Raw genomic sequence first — 15,832 nt, 5'->3', positions numbered from 1 at the left:
GTGTGGCTTAGTAGATAGAGCATGGGCCTGGGAGTCAGAAGGACCTGGGTTCTAATCCAGGATCTGCCACTTGTCTGCTGTGTGACCTTGAGGAAATCACTTTACTTCTCTGAGCCTCAGTTACCTCATCTGTAAAATGGGGATTAAGAGTGTGAGCCCCAAGTGGGATGGGGATTGTGTCCAACCTGATTAAGTTGTATCTACCCCAGTGCTTAGGACAGTGCTTGGCATATAGTAAGTACTTAACAGTTACCATAATAATAATAATGCACCAGAATGAGAATGTGACACATTACTACCAAAATGGAATAACTATTTTTCAAATATTTCTTTACTACTTTAACACAGGTCTTTCAGGATAAATGGCATATAGACCCTTTGGCAAATCCTTTATTCCCTGAGGCAACATGTAAAAATATTTTGTAGTAAAGATGAAAAAAGCAAATGAACATCAACAAATACAAAATGAACACCTCCTTATTACCAATAAAAATAATAATTTTTTTCTGTAGTTCTTCATTTTCTAAACAACTCAAAACAAACTTTTTAACCCAAATGATTTTAATGAGCTGTTGAGCACATCTCTAAAATACGTCTTCCCAAATAACCTACAAATCAGATAACTCTGGGTCTCCTTCTATTCTCCATCTCCACCCACTCCCTTGGAGAACTCATTTGCTCCCAAGGCTTCAACTACCAGCTCTGTGTGGATAATTACCCAATCTACATCTCCAGCCCTGATCTTTCTCCTTCTCTGCAGTCTCACATTTCCTCCTGCCTTCAGGAAATCTCTACTTTGATGTCCCACAGACTCCTCAAATTTAACATGTCCAACATCCTCATCTTCCTACCCAAATCCTGCCCTCCCCTGACTTTTCTGTCACTGTAATAATAATAATAATAATAACAACAATTATGGTTAAGTGCTTACTATGTGCCAAGCACTGTTCCAAGTGCTGGAATAGGTACAAGTTAATCAGGTTGGACAAAGTCCCTGTCCTACATGGGGCTCCAAGTCTTAAGTCCCATTTTACAGATGGGGTAACTACGGCCCAGAGAAGTTAAGTGACTTGCCTAAGGTCACACAGCAAACAAGTGGCAGAGCTGGAATTCAAACCCATGACCTTCTGATTCCCAGTCCTGTGGTCTATCAACTATGCCATGTAGCCAGCATCACCATGCCCCCTTCTCGCAAGCCATAACCTTGGCATTAACCTCGACCCATCTCTCTCGTTCAACCCACTTATTCAATCTGTCATCAAATCCTATTGGTTCAACCTTCACAACATTGCTAAAATATATCCTTTCCTCTCTGTCCAAACTGCTACCCTGTTGATCCAAGCACTTATCCCTTCCCAGCTTCACTACTGTATCAGCCTCCTAGCTGTCCTCCCTGGCTCCTGTCTCTCCCCACTTCAGTCCATATTTCACTTTGCTGCCCAGATTACTTTTGTACAAAACCATTCAATCTATGTCTCCCCACTCCTCAAGAACCTCCAGTGGTTGCCCATCCAGCTGTGCATCAGGCAGAAACGCCTCACCATTGGCTTGAAAGCACCCATTCACTTTGCTCCCCCCACCTTACCTCTCTGATTTCCTACTACAACCCAGGCCATACACTTCCCTCCTCTAATGCCAACCTACTCACTGTACCTCAATCTCATCAATCTTGAAGAGATCTATCTATCTCTTCTATCTATCTTCTAGAGAAGGAGCGTGGCTTGGTGGCAAGAGACTGGGCTTGGGAGTCAGACGACATGGGTTCTAATCCCGCCTCCACCACTTGTCTGCTGTGTGACCTTGGGCAAGACACTTAACTTCGCTGTGCCTCAATTACCTCATCTGTAAAATGGGGATTGAGACTGTGAGCCCCTCGTGGGACTACCTGATTACCCTGAATCTACCTCAGCACTTAGAACAATTCTTGGCGCATAGTTAGCGTTTAACAAATGCCATAATCATTATTATTATTACTATTATTGCCACCATCCTTTCGCCCATGTCCTGCCTCTGGTCTGGAACTCCTTCCCCCTTCATATCCGACAGACAATCACTCTGCCCATCTTAACTGCAGTGTGACCTAGTGGAAAAGGCATGGGCCTTGGAGTCAGAGGACTTGGAATCTAATCCCAGCTCTGGCATGTGCCCACTGTGTGACTTTGGGCAAGTCATTTAACTTCTCTGTGCCTCAGTTACCTAATCTGTAAAATAGGAATTCAATACCTATTCTCTTTCCTACTAAAGACTATAGGCCCAAGGACTGTGTGTGATCTGATTATTTTATATCTTCCCCAGCATTTAGAACAGTGCTTGACTTCTACATCCCAGCCCGCACACTCCGCTCCTCTGGTGCTAACCTTCTCACTGTGCCTCATTCTTGCCTGTCCCACCATCGACCCCTTTACCACGTCCTACCTCTGGCCTGGAATGCCCTCTCTCCTCAAATCTGCCAAACTAGCACACTTTTCCCCTTCAAAGCCCTACTGAAGGCTCACCTCCTCCAGGAGGCCTTCCCAGACTAAGCCCCCTTTTTTCCTCAGCTCCCCCTCCCCTCCCCATCTCCCCAACTTGCTCCCTTTGTTCTACTCCCCATCCTGCCCCAGGGCACTTGTGTATATGTACATATCTATAATTCTATTTATTTATATTGATGCTATTGATGCCTGTTTACTTGTTTTGATGTCTGTATCCCCCCTTCTAGACACATGAGCCCGTTGTGGACAGAGACTGTTTCTCTTTGTTGATGAATTGTACTTTGAGAAGCAGCATGGCCTAGTGGCAAGAGCACCGGCTTGAGAGTCAGAAGACCTGGGTTCTAATGCCAGTTCTGCCACTTGTCTGCTGTGTGACCTTGGGCAAGTCACTTTAACTTCTCTGGGGCTCAGTTACCTCTTCTGTAAAATAGGGATTAAAAGTGTGAGCCCCACATGGGACAACCTGATTACCCTGTATCTACCCCAGCACTTAGAACAGTGCTTGGCACACAGTAAGAGCTTACTAATTACCATAATTACTATTATTACTTTCCATGTGCTTAGTACAGAGCTCTGCACACAGTAAGCATTCAATAAATACGATTGAATGAATGAACGATTGAATGAATATAGTAACAATTCAATAAATACTACAAGTATCTTATCATTGCCATTATTATCACTATTATCATCATTAATGGTTAAAGGACAACTCATCCAAGAGGCCTTCCCTGACAAAGCCTTCATTTCCTCTTCTCCTACTCCCTGCTGCATCGCTTTTGCATTTGGATTTGCACACTTTATTCACCACCCTCTCAGCCTCACAGCACTTATGCACACATCCATAATTTATTTGTTTATATTAATGTCTGTCTCCTCCTCTAGATTGCAAGCTCCGTGTGTACAAGGAACATGTCTACCAACTTGGTTATCCCAAGCGCCTAGTACAGTGCTCTGCACACAGTGAGTGCACAATTAATATGATTGATTGATTGAACTTATAAGAAAACTAACTATAAAACATCATCATCTCTGGCTACTTAACGAAAATACTGCATTATTCTTCTATATTCTTATAATTTAAAGAACTGCTCAGCCCAAATCTCAATGCCCCAGGAGGGAATAGGGATCATGCCTCCACTGGTTTATGTGAGGTAAGGGAAGTGTATCCTCTGCCTTTCTGCACCCTCTCCCCTCATCTCCCCATTCTCACCCAAAGCGATACTGGTCTCCTACAAGGGACTATGGCCACAGACAAAACCAACTGTAAAGGCTCACTTGGGGCTTGGCTCAGAGCAATAAGGGGCTAAGCCAGGGAGCATGTTGCTTCAGTGATAATGGCACAGCATTTCCGTTCAATGACATTTTTGGTAGAGTGATTTTCAACACCCAGCAAAGCTTTTTCTTGGATGCTGAAAAACAGGAAAACGGAATAATCCCAAGAAAAAGCCTCCGAGAATCACGCTGGAAAGAGGAACTCAGAAGAGGGGAAAAAAACGAGCTCTCCATGGTTATAAAGTGCTTTGCATTCACTGACCTTGATTCTACTCTATCCCAGGGGTGGCCTCTAAAGTGATGGGAAAAGAGAAGCAGTATGGTTTAGTGGATAGAGCACGGGCCTGGGAGTCAGAAGGACCTGGGTTCTAAGTGCCCGGCTCTGCCACGTGTCTACTGGGTGACCTTGGGTAAGTCATTTCACTTCTCTGGGTCTCAGTAACTCCATCTGGAAAGTGGGGGTTCAAAAAAAATGATGGTATTTAAGTGCTTACTATGTGCCAAGCACTGCTCTAAGCCCTGGGGTAGATACAAGATAATCAGGTTGTCCTACGTGCGGCTCACAGTCTTAATCCCCATCTTCCTGATGAGGAAACTGAGGCACAGAGAAGTTAAGTGGCTGGCCCAAGGCCACGCAGCACAAATGGCAAAGCTGGGATTAGAACCCAAGTCCTCTGACTCCCAAGCCCGTGCACCTTCCACTAAGCCATGCTGCTTCTCCAAGAAGATTAAAATTGTGAGCCCCATGTAGGACAGGGACTGTGTCCAACCTGACTGACTTGTATCTACCCCAGTACTTAGAACAGTGCTTGACACATAATAAGTGCTCAACAAGTACCATTATTATCTTTATTATTATTATTATTATTATTATTATTATTATTAAAAAGTGTATCCATCTGCCCCACCTCCTGCTTCCAAACTAGTTATTGGGGAGAATGATCCAGCAGCCCTGACTGGGCCCCATAAAACCACTGCAAATTAAACCGATAGTCACTGTATATAATACAGCAGGATTACTGCAGACAATGGGCCACCCACAGTACCCTTAACACATACCATTTGGGTGGTGCATATGAGCACTTTCACAGTGACACTGGTTAGCAACAGGGCACCTCTGCAGAGGGGAGAAGAGAGTTCATGTAAGGAAGGCTTAGGGTCTTCCTCGGCAGTTTTAGGGAGAGGTGGGCTAAATTCATTACTTGGTTTACAATTTGAGAAAAGTCTGTCAAATAATTTTAAAGTCACTTTTCTCTAGCTTGACATTCCTCAAGAATTAAGGTTGGTGGTTAGAGCTATAATGGAAGGAAAAGGTCCCTGTGTCATTCTCAATTGTAATCAAGAAATACAATAAATTCAGACATTAAGCTATTGTAGAGAAAATATTGGAAGTATTGAAACATTAATTATGCCATATTCAATCTGCTTTTATAGAGGTTTGTAAAACTAGATTATCATCCCGGGTCCTATTAGAATGGATGAAACTATCTCCCACTCCTATTTACATACTGAAATGCATAGACACTCTTGGTAGATAACAACCAGCTTGCGAACTCACATGTCTACTTAAAGCAATGCAGTCTGTTTGTAGACTGTGAAGTCCAAGCCTCATTTCCATCAGAATGATTTTTGAAGTATGGTATCAAATGTTTAGGGGATGGTTTTCCAAAAGAGATCATGCTCATAAAAAGGTATGCATCGTGGTAAAGTACACAATATTTTCTAGTTTTGCTCTCTTCTGTTTATTTTTCCCTCCAGCAATTCTCACTTTGTAAAAAACTGTCTACAGGGAACGAGGATGGAGCAGCTGCAGGCTCCCTAAGGCCAATACCTAGCAATCAAGTTGTTTACCAAACACTACCATACAGCAAAAAAACAACAACAGAGTGAGACAATTTGCATTTGTTAAAAAAGTTTGGTCCTTTGCCGCAAATTCTATCAGGGGAAAACAGCAAGAGGTTTACGGGAAACTTAAATTGTGTTACTTATATAATGAGACTGATGAATAGAATAGGACTTGATTCCTTCAACAGTCATGGGTGGTAGTTCATGCTGTAAAATCAGCACTCAGATTTGGTGCTGTAAAAATTTGTCCGGCACTTTGGAAACTGAGTGATTAAAGGCAACTATCCCTGCGAGCAAATAAACAGTCACAATTATCCAGTCTTTTGCTGGAATTTCCCAGGTGACAGGGGATTTTAAGTTGGGTTTGAAAGAATTAATGGTAGAAAATGAAATTTAATTAATTGTCCATTAGCTCAATCTTGGTGTTGTAATGCTGATTCAAGGGAAATACACCTAAACTTGAATTGGTAAGTAGAATTTGGAGTCTAATGACTCGGACCATCATCAGAAGCATGCCATGTGGCTTGCACAGATGTTTTCATTATTCCTATGTCCCATAAGGCAGAGTGGCCATATTTTATCAAACAGGTCATATGAGAGACAAATGTGTGTGGGTTTTAATCATTCTCTAATTCATTAACTTATCTTCCTTTGGTGCAAATACTCCAGGCATGTAATTGAAACGGGGAAATCGGTTTGACTATCCATTTCTGCAAATAACTTCTCTAGCTGTGGAATCAAATCCTACCAGGGAAGGAATTGCAAAGAGCTGGCTATGAGAGGTGCTGTACATAAATTTTCCACTCAGAAATAACACGTACCATATTTACTTGCATAACTGCCTTCACCGCATAACTGCTCCTCCCCGATTTGGGGGGAGGAAATACAAGATTATTTTTAATACCACAAAATTTTTAGCAGTGATGACTGTGAGGAGGTTTGTGAAGGAGAACCACAAGGTTTCTAAGAGGGTCAACACAGCAGGGGGGAGGGGGAGGTCAATTCCCTGCATGCAACAGAAGTAAAAGAAGCAGTCTTAAGTGCCCTTATATTGTTCTTCCTTCTCTCCCTTTCCTCCCTTTTATTTCTTCTCTTTTCTTTTTCTCCTGAGACTTGCTAGACTTAATTCCCCAGGTAACAGCCCCTCCCCTGTTTTGGGGTTGCACAAATTATGCCAGAAGTGGGGCAATTACACCAGTGACTACAAAAAATGATTATTCAATTGACTACTTTTTTCTTAAGAACTAACAATTTATACATTATAAGGAATGGTCTTATAATGAAGAAATTCCCGGGAAGAGCTGAATTTAATTCTGTTCAAATATAAGTCAAGGTGGTGCAATAAATTGAGCGGGATTACTGAACACAGTAATATCCCTGAGCATCTTAACAAGAGCCAGGTCTTAGATTTTTATTTTCTGTGCACCCCTCCCCTAGCCCACCGAAACATTTCACTTCAGCACTGGTTTCAATAGTAGATCTATTTACATTGGTGCCACTAATGAAGATAGTCTCCTTTTTTGAGAGAGAGTATCTTGAACCGAAATACAAGGTGATATCAGTCAATGGTATTTACTGAGTGCTTACTGTGTGCAGATCACTGTATTAAGCACTTGGGAAAGTACAGCAGAGTTGGTAGACCTGTTCCCTGACCACAAACAAACTTACAATCTAGAGGGGGGGGACTGACAATAATTAAGTTTTAGAGATATGTACACCAGTGCGGTGGGGTTGAGAGTAGAGTGATATCAATGCCCAAGGCCGGGGTGGGGGGGGTGGGGGGGTGCATTTACCTGATATTTACCTCATTCTCTCAAAAAGGCACACATATACAGCCGTGGAGAGGCAGAGAGAGGATGTGGCTTTGCTTCTCCGTCTCCAATATGGCTACTGAGGAAGGTGTGTGAGCCTGGCCAACATCTAAAATGATCAGATTCTCTGCAGCTTAGGGTAGAAAAGGCAGGGCAGGGCCTCTGTGGGTAATCACCACCATCCGATCCAGGCAGTCGGCACTGGCGGTTCAAAGATAGGGCAACTGTGACAGCCCAGCCACCCCAAAATTTTCCATTCCTGGACCTGGAGGAATTCTCACCACAGCCAAATGACATTTCCTGACCAGGCTGAAAATTCACATCAATAGTCAAGAACAGCCAATAATTCAGTCATAGTAGCAATGGAGGCTCCTCCTATCATTCTTGACCAGTGGCAACAACAGCTGCTGCCCCCAGGGCCACTACAGCCAAGATATTCTTTCTTGTCACCAAAGCCTAATATGGGATTCTATTAGGTTCTGCACCTTAGGCCTTTCAGGATGTGTGACTTAGTCTCCCAAAGCAAGACACCTAGTCCTTTACCCATACCTGCTCTGGGCCCGGTATTTCTCGATGAGAGAAACACTCTCCTGTCCATCTGGGCATTCTGAGAAGTAGAGCTACCTGGCCCAGAGCTCCTCAGCCTGTTCTGGATACCCAAGGCCTGCCAGGTAGCAAGACTATCATCCCAATTCCATTCCCAAATGGTCCCATAGGCCATGGAGAACGTTTGGGGTGTGCCATGTGCAATAATAATGCATATATAATAATAATAATAATAATAATGTTGGTATTTGTTAAGCGCTTACTAGGTGCAGAGCACTGTTCCAAGCGCTGGGGGGGATTCAGGGTAATCAGGTTGTGCCACGTGGGGCTCACACACTTTTAATCCCTATTTTACAGATGAGGGAACTGAGGCACAGAGAAGTTAAGTGACTTGCCCACAGTCACACAGCTGACAAGTGGTAGAGCCGGGAGTCGAACTCATGACCTCTGACTCCGAAGCCCAGGCTCTTTCCACTGAGCCATGATAAGCCGGAGCATATGATGGAGAAAACTTCGTAAATTTAAGCTCATTGTTAATCGTTAATTAACAGGCGTTAACTCTATAACAAAATCGTTAAATCGTTAACAATCGTTAATTGTTAATCGACTAGAGCAATAAACAGCGGACTACCTTCAGTGGAAGACCAAGTAGACAGCAAATCGGGCACTAGTAGGTTATCTCAACTGGTAACCTACTTTATGTAAACCTATACTCTTGCCCCAAGACTGCTACATAAATGTTTTTTTTTTGTCATTACAACATAACTAAAACGTTAATGTTCCCCCCTCCCGCCCTGATTTTGATTGGGCTCCAAGCTTTCCCTGCAACTGTGGAAAAATATCACAACTGCCTGCAATTTAAAGGCAGGCTAATGTACACATTCCACATTCCTCAAATCATTATATAAGCCATTGTACACAATCCTCAGTGGTAATTCTGTGCTGGGAGCTAAGGTATTTCACTTTCTTCCCCTCCTTTCTCCAAGGGCCATCGCTTGCTGAGAGAGCATTTCCTTCAACCTTCCCCTCCTACATGCAACTGTTAGAAGAGTGAGTGGATCCCAATCCAGGGAGAGTTTCAGGACAGAAGAAAAAGAAGGGGTGGATGTAATTTTTTTTGACCTCCCCCCATGCCATGTTTGTTTGTTTCCCTCTCCTTCCGTTAATGGAGCGGGACAGCCCTGACCTTCTGGATTCTATTCCAGCACCATAAAAGGCCTTCAGGAATAGGGGCGGGAAGACTTCGCAGCTAGAGCAGCAGTAAGGTTGAAAAAAGAGGAAGATGAGTAGGAGAACAAGGAGAAAGGGGAGAAGGAATACGAGGAAGGGGAGAGAAGCTGCCTCATCTATGCCTCTTTGGCACTATCACCACCACTGCTGTTCCTTGGAGCGTCTGTGCAGGCAGAAATTCCAAATAGCCCAGAAAAGGCCAGTTCACTCATGGAGGCCATCATCAGTGTATCTGCTGCCACACAGCAATACTGGAGGACAGCGGCAAAGGACAGCAGTGGTCAGAAGACAGCGAATGGCAGTTCAGTGAATCTTCTCTCAACCTCACCATTTCAATTCAATTAATTAATTAATTATTTTTGGTATTTGGTAAGTGCTTGCTATATTCCGAGGACTGCACTTAAGCACTAATAACTAAGCGCTAACCGTGTACTACTGATAATCAGGTCAGACACATTTCCTGTCCCACGTGGGATTCACGGTCTAAGTGGGAAGGAGAGCATTACTGAACCCCATTTTACAGATGAGGAAACTGCGACATAAAGAAGTGAAATGATTTGCCCAAGGTCAACCAGCAGGCAAGTGGTGGAGCCAGGACTAGAACTCAGGCCCTCTGACTCCCCAGCCTGTGCTCTTTCCAGTAGGCCGTGCTGCCTCCCTCTTTTTTTTTCCTCTCCTTTCTTCCTTACTCTTCCCTGCTCCTCTCACTTTCCTTAGAGAAGCAGCGTGGCTCAGTGGAAAGAGCATGGGCTTGGGGGTCAGAGGTCATGGGTCCAAATCCCGGCTCTACCACTTGTCAGCTGTGTGACTGTGGGCAAGTCACTTAACTTCTCTGTGCCTCAGTTACCCATCTGTAAAATGGGGATTAAGACTGTGAGCCTCACGTGGGACAACCTGATTACCCTGTATCTACCCCAGCGCTTAGAACAGTGCTCTGCACATAGTAAGCGCTTAACAAATACCAACATTATCATTATTATTATCATTATTATTATAATCACCCTCATTCCTCTCTCTTCCTTTGGTTTTCTCCATCTATCTCTGTCCCTCATCAATTTCCCTCTCTCTGTTGCTCTTTCAACATTTCTTTCTCTCTGTTTCTCTTTCTATCTCCTCCCACTAGGACTCCATCTTTCTCCCACCTTGAGCCCCTGAGAATTTGGTCACAGTTACCTTTAGATTCTCTCTGATCCCCACTCTCTCTGTCTTTCAGTGGATCTGCTGATTCAGAATCTCCTGCTGTGTGTATCTCTCTCTGTCTCTTCTCTGTGTGTGTCTCCTCAAGCCAAGCCTCCAGGAGCCGACCACCTGGATATCAATAAAGAAAAAATAAGTAGAAACGATTCAGGACAGGAATGCCAATTTTTCTGTAGGGAAAGAAGAGCAATAGGGAACAACTGCTCCCTCAGGATTGGATGGGGGGAGCAAAGTCATTTTCTCTTTTTCAGATATTTTCAAAAGGGGAGGGGCCCAAAGGAGATCCCACCCCCAAGTACTGACATTCTAAGAGGGAAGGAATGCTACCAGCATGACACAACTGCTGCTCCCAGCTCTCTCAGATTGACTCCTTGGTGGTAAAAGTAATAGGGTTTTCCCCATGCCTAATTGGCCATGGTAGCTATTATCCCTCTTGCTCCCATGAAGTCGGTGCCCTTACTTCTAAACAGATGAACGGTGAAAGGGAGAAAGGGCAAGCCCAAAATGGTGGCTTAAGCAGAAGTCCCAGAGCACCGCCCCCGTCCCCAGCCCCGGGTGCTTCCCACAGTGAACCAAGCCCAGGCCTGGGCTAACCCCCTCCCAGAGAGGTCCAACCTCATCTCCTTGGGGTGGTGACTCGGGCAGGGCTGGTCCCACCCACAGTGGCTGTCTCCTCCTGCCTCCTAGCTCCTCCGCTAGAAGAGGACTGGTCTTGCTTTCTCAGGTGTCACTTTCCTCGCAGATAGGCTGGCTCCCCCAGCGATGGCTGACTAGCCTGACTAGTCTGCCCCCCAAGACCTGCATTACCGGCCCAGCCAGCCCAGAGAAGCCTACTTCTGTCACAGTAGACTTCATTGGACAATCCATCTCTGGCTGTGTGGCGGCCCTCTCTCTGTCTCCCTCTCCTCTCTGTTCCTAACAGCTCTTCGTGCTCTTTGTCCCAGTTTCCTGCTCGGTCTTTCTCTCTAGGGCTCTTTCCGGCCATTCGTTAATTGTGACATTTGTTAAGCTAAGCATAAACAGGAAGCGCTTAACAAATACCACTATTATCATTATCATTTTTACTATTATTATTATGTGCCAAGCAATGTTCTAAGCACTAGGGTAGATATAAGATCAACAGGTCAAACAAAGCCCCTGTACCACATGAGGCTCACAGCGTACAGGGGAGGCAGAACAGGTATTAAGTCCCAATTTTATGGATGAGGAAACTAAGGCAGAGTTAAGCTAAGTGACTTGCCTGAGATCATACAGCAGGCAAGTGGTGGAGCCAGGATTAGAACCAAGGTCCCCTGACTCCTAAAGCCATGCTCTCTCCACCAGACCATGCTGCCATTTAATCACCTGCCCTCCCAAAAATGTTGCCTCCTCTTTTAGCCCATGTTGCAAGTGAAATATTGGAATCTATGGCATGCTGAACAACACAGCAAAGCCATGGTAATGGTCCACATAAGCCAAGCCCTGGAGGTGATAAAAAGGCTGCCTTAAAACTGGGAGAATTAGGGATGGTTTTAACAACCGTGTAGGCTTATGCAGTACAGCTTTAACATACTCTCCACAAATCAAATTTCTAATTACATAGAAGTCTGCAAGTGCAGTCCTTCTTAGTGAGTTGTGATTGCACAAGGACAGTCAGGCATTTGTGATCTGTGTGCATATACAAGATGGAGCACCCAAAACCATGCTTCTAGGAACTACTACTGTCCCTTCGGCTTGCAGCCTTTGCCAATCCCAACCCATCCAAGCTTTAGCCTGGCCCATGTGACATTTTACTTGCCACCATTAGCATCACCTGCAGAAGGTGATCCAATTGAGCCCCATACATCTCCACCATGATTCCCGTTCACCAAAATAAATCAAAAGTAAAATGAAATTGTTCACATGTTCTCCAAATGGCTTAAGTGTGGCTTAAGTCATCCTATCTCTACTTTCTTGAAATGTATATTTATAAAAGAGCAGGGTGGAAATGGCTTTGTCCAAGTAAACATTTCTAAACAATCTACTCAGCCTGCACTAATATAAAAGTAATGCCTCATCTATGTAGATTTTTTAGCTTCCTTACTTTCTTTCACTATTTTACTTTCTTTGGGGACATTTAAAAAATAATAAATTAGGCATAAAAATGGAACAATAAATGAGTCTTTCTTACCACAGCATAACCCATAAAATAAAATTGTGTCAAATCAATGCAAAAACATATTCTGAAGTATGAACTATGATTAAATACTCGATTATGTCAGGTAGTGACATGTACTTGCTCACAGCATATTCATTATAATATATCAACCAAACTGCACTTTTATAAAACTTTACTCTGGCATTTTACTCAGCGTTACTGAAAGGTTTTTCTTTCCATTAAAATATCTAAATTGAAGCAAATTACATGTGCTAAATAACTTCATAAATTCTTGTGTATGATACAACAAGGACTTGAAATTCTTATCTACTGGGCACTTTAGCTCAAAGACTAATGTTTTATGTTCCCCTGCAGTGCACAGGGATCCTGCTGGTTTGGCCAGACTATGAAAATAAGCTTCAAATGATCAAATGCACTGCAACTTTAAAAGTAGGAACCAAACCAGACACAACAAACCACAGTACAGTCAGACTAGCTTGTGATAATTCATGTGTGGGGAATCCAACTGTAATAGCATTTATTGAGTGCTAAATTTCCACCACTGGCACATTCCATACAAAATGTCAACTTTTGAAAAGCTACTGATAAGACTCTCCTGATTAGAAGTCCACAAGATGTATCATTAATCAAAAAATATTTATCCCACTATGCAAACAGTCTTGTCTGTGCTATAGAACCCTACATAGTTTGAGGCAAGACATAATACCTAGTTATCAGGGTTATAAAATACGTATTCTAGACACCCGAGTCATTTATTAACTCCAAAATTATCACCACAATATCCAGAAATGTAATGTGTACCACTGTCCTTGTGCATTGTTCTACATTTACTACATTTTTTCAAGTGTGACAACCTTTAGGGATTTCTTAAATGCTGAATTTAAACTTTGCGAGTGTCTCAGAGTGTCTCAAGTTCACCTAACACTTAATCAGAACATACTGAAGCAAATGATGGTGTCACTTCAGTTGCAATCTTCCTATGCATATAGTATGCCTTGCCTTTCTACATGTGACTATGAAAATAAAAGACCTATTCAATTAATGTTCTATCTTCCAGAGTTTTATTCTATCTTTAAAATGGACTTCCTTTTTCTTGGTGGTGGATGCGGTGTCTACCACAGGTGAATAGCACAACAGTTTAAAAAAAAAAGAAAAAGATTCTACTTTCATAGTATACCCTCAGGATGGAAGAAGGTTCCAGAAAGGGACAGGAAGTGCTGGCAAAGCCAGCAGAAAGTAGCCAATCAAGAGAGCCAGAGAGAGACCCCCTTGTACATAATTAAATTCTATAAACAAGTAATTTGTTGTTTAATAAAACATGCTGAGACTGGATTGATTATCAGTGAAGATACACAACATAATACCAGAAATGAATTGAAAAGTAATGAGTGAGGAAAGACAGCTATTTAAATATGGGTGAACTACAAGAACCTAAAGCAGTGTTGCCTAAATGGAAAGAGCACAGGCCTGGGAGTCAGAGGACCTGTGTTCCAATCCCAGCTCCACCACTTGTCTGCTGGGTGACCTAGGGCCAGTCACTTCACTTCTCTGTGCCTCAGTTCTCTCATCTATAAAATAGGGATTCACTCCTACTCCCTCCCCCATAGACTATGAGCCCCGTTTGGAACAGGTACTGTATCATACCTGATAAAGGGACTGTATCAAATCTATTCTAGAGCTTTGAAGAGTGCTTGGCATATAGTAAGTACTTAACAAGTACCATAATTATTTAAAATGGACTGCAAACACTGCTCATGACTGAAAATGTTTTAAACAGGAGTTTGATGCCTTCTTATAGCGAGTGTATTAAATCTAAAAGAAGAACTCTGGAAGGAGAAAAATGACCTAGATTTAGTACGGATAAAAGCTATACCATTATGTACCAAACCCCGAAAGGAGTAACTACACCTTAGTAAAACAGAGATTTCAGTGCTGCTTGCAAAAGACCCAAAAATAACTGGGAGACTGAAATTTCACAATACACACTGGGCAAGAGATGAAACTTCTGCAACCCCAAAAGTGCTAAAGAATTTAAATCAAAGATGCATCTTTCAGGTTTGGACAGATACTGTTGCAAGAATTTAGTAAACAGATGTGCATTTTCAACACACCATTTAGAGGGGTAGGGGTATAGTTTTAACGGTTACTATCTCTGGATTATATTCAGCTCCTAACTTCTTTCCACTGAAGCACAATGAATTTTAAGAAGGACAGTAACAGAAATATATGCTAATTACATATTTGATTTGGGGTGCATCATTGGAGGAACATAATAGGAGGCTTTAACAGACACTGATTAAAATATACAAAGCAGACATTGACTGAAAAAAAGTACATGTAAATTTAGAGGGAAGGAAATTTCATATTTAGGGAAAAATTTGTCAGCAGATGGTGTAGAAATAGATCAAAACAGAATACAGGCAATTACAAACAGAACTGTTCCAAAAGACAAGGAAGGGTTACAGAAGGCATTGGGCATGTTTAATTTTGTTGGAAAGCACATTCCAAATCTGGCACAAGAAACAAGACATTTAAGGTCTTTACTAAAAAAAAAAAAAGTGCAGTGATATTGGGAGAAAATTTTTGATTAAAAGAGCACTGATACTAAGGTACTTTGATCATAAAAGATAACTTAAGGATTAACAACAGTCAGGAAGATCACCATACTCTCCATCTTCAAATCTTATCTCCTCCAGGAAGCCTGCCCTGACTAATCACTCATCTCCCCACCCTATTCTCCCACCCTTCTGAGTCACCTATGCACTTAAGTCCGTACACCCTCAGCACTTTGACACTCAGAGCACTTCTTATATACTGTTGCTTCCCCTTCCTGTGATTTATCTTACTGTCTCTCTCCCCAACTAGACTGTGAGCTCCTTGAAGACAGGGATCCCATACACCAACTCCAATGTATTGTACTCTCCCAAGTGGTTAGTACAGTGCTCTGTATACAGTAATCCATAATGAATACCACTGACAGGTAGATTGATTGGTGAAGAAATATGGGTGCCAGAGAGATTAATCATCTACACATTTAGTTCTAGGCCAATGACAAAGAGGCATTTTACTGAAAAAAGGCGGCTACATTCAACAATTATCTGTTTTTATGAAAAGCATTTCTCCACAGAAATTGATTAGAAAGTATTAATAACTATTTGTAAGAAAAAATTGAAAGTCAGGCCAACAAGAAAAGCTTTTGTTTTTTTCAACTACCACTATAGGCTATAAAGTTCTGTCATCCTCCAGGGAGATCATTAATTAATTCAGAGTCAGTCAGTCAGTCGTATTTACTGAGCACTTACTGTGTGCAGAGCACT

At 42.6% G+C, this 15,832-nt stretch overlaps 1 long non-coding RNA gene across 2 annotated transcripts in view; it reads right to left on the bottom strand.

Moving 5' to 3' along the window:
• The window catches only part of LOC103164737, a 267,838-nt gene that overhangs the window by 164,297 nt on the left and 87,709 nt on the right, over positions 1–15,832 (bottom strand). For both annotated transcript variants that reach the window (XR_003754622.1, XR_001604154.2), the window contains exon 3: positions 10,355–10,489. This is a non-coding gene — a long non-coding RNA (uncharacterized LOC103164737). The remainder of the gene's footprint in view (positions 1–10,354; positions 10,490–15,832) is intronic.

Source organism: Ornithorhynchus anatinus, chromosome X1 (assembly GCF_004115215.2).
Source record: "Ornithorhynchus anatinus isolate Pmale09 chromosome X1, mOrnAna1.pri.v4, whole genome shotgun sequence".
Classification (NCBI taxonomy): Eukaryota; Metazoa; Chordata; class Mammalia; order Monotremata; family Ornithorhynchidae; genus Ornithorhynchus; species Ornithorhynchus anatinus.
This window is presented reverse-complemented; position numbering and strand designations above follow the sequence as displayed.